The sequence below is a fragment of the Teleopsis dalmanni genome, chromosome X (genome assembly GCF_002237135.1).
Source record: "Teleopsis dalmanni isolate 2A chromosome X, ASM223713v2, whole genome shotgun sequence".
NCBI lineage: Eukaryota > Metazoa > Arthropoda > Insecta > Diptera > Diopsidae > Teleopsis > Teleopsis dalmanni.
Window position 1 is genome coordinate 45241905 of NC_051848.1, and position 1877 is coordinate 45243781.

At 30.0% G+C, this 1877-nt stretch overlaps 1 long non-coding RNA gene across 1 annotated transcript; it reads left to right on the top strand.

Annotated features, from left to right (window-relative positions):
* The first annotated feature begins 516 nt into the window (after window positions 1-516).
* LOC119687271 lies at window positions 517-812 on the top strand. Its single transcript, XR_005253129.1, has 2 exons — window positions 517-571; window positions 684-812. It is a non-coding gene; the product is annotated as an uncharacterized LOC119687271 (long non-coding RNA).
* The last annotated feature ends 1065 nt before the right edge of the window (window positions 813-1877 follow it).

A 1877-nucleotide genomic window follows, 5' to 3' on the forward strand; every position in this document is an offset into this window, starting at 1 on the left:
CTGCCCCACACTAAGTTTTAACTATACTAGAATTATTGTCATTTATTTATCTTTTAACTGATGACGGACCATTATATCATAATATCTTCCTATGTGTCCTGAGATGGATTTAAGGGTTGTTATGGCGGAGTTGGGCATCGTATTGACTTTTGTGAATATTTTTAGGGCTCTGTCATTGATATATTTTTTCACTGAGTCGATCCTTAGATCTCTATGCATATTTGTTGTCCTAATGTACCAAGGAATCCTAATTAGTCTTCTTAAAACCAGATTTTCTGCTATCTGTAATTGCTTTATGGCATTATTCGAGGATTTGCTGTATGTTGCACATCCGTAGTGTATAGTAACATATATAATAATATATCATAATATTTATGTATTATTAATTTGATGACAATTATTGAAAGTTAGATATATTAGTTGGCCACGACTTTTTGGTTTATTTATTTTATATAAATTAATAAAATTGAACTAAATTTCAGAATCTTTCAATTTTTATTCTATAATCTTCAAAAATCACTTGGATTCAAATTTCTTTAGTGGAACAAAACTTCTTTAAATTACGTTTTGGGTACATTGATAACAGACTACCTTAATTTACTTTGGTGTATAAGTGAAATAAATTTGTTGGATAACCATCTTCATTTTCAGGTAAATTAAATATAATAATTTTGTATTTGCAGAAAGCTGAGCACTGTGTTCTGAAATAATACGCTGAGCTCGGATTTAGCTGAGCACGGATTACAGTAATTAACATCGGGGTTCTACTATTTAAAAGTTGTCCAAAAGAGGAGAAGGAGTTTCAGTAAGGGGTAAGTATTAGGTAATATTTTAAACAAACTTTCATATTCCTGAAGATATATTTTAAATATAAAAGGCATTGACTATAGCCTTTTTCTTAATTCCATATTAAATTCCAGTCAAATTTTCCGCTTTTCCTGTCTAGATTAGCACTTTTCTGTTTATTCATTTTTAAGAAAAATAATTATATAAAACGTATACTGTTCAACAAAAGGATTCGCCCTAGGACAGTATCCATTTTCTCTATCCATTTGATGAGCGTGTTATATATGTATAATTTCTGTGTGTGGTTTCAGTCTGGCTTTAGTCCTTTCATGCTAAATACTGTTCATAGTCTACTTTTATACTACTTATATGAGTTACCATTTATTACTATATAACGACTTAATTAAACTTGAAATCTTCAGAATTCACTTTTAATGTGATAAAAAATATATTCGACAGTTATCATTTAATTTTGAGCTACCAGACATAAACACTTTTCAAAAATCTAATATGCAGACTTTGTTTTCAGTACTTCATCATCGAATAAGTTCCAAAAAATCCTAAGATCACTAAATTACGGCAAACTACACCTAACATCAACTCATTAGTTCCCTTAGATACTGCCTGAAGTTCAGGCCCTGAACAGATAACACCATTACTTGTTGTAAGAGAATTTATAAGATTTCACTCCTCTTCTTTATTTACCTCTCTTTGTGGCATTTATTTGTGTCAAAGTAAATAAAATTGACATTTTGCATACTATATAAGCATTATGTGTGATTTCCTTTTCAAATGAAAGTGTGGCAATATTTTGACCCGGTTCCCTCACACTCACTCTAGTCGTGAAGTATCTATTCTTCTGTATTTTGTATTAGTAAATCGGTTTCACGCACTCACAACTATCTCTCTTGCATAAACGTATTATGCAACTTCTTCTGGAGAATACATTGATATCTGCATTATAATGATATAATACACTATAAATAATAAAAAAAATGACCAAAGTATCAAACAGACTTAGCCACGCAAGTAATGTGGCAACGCTGTTAATATATATTATAGAACAAATGACGTTAGTTATTATATTTTTT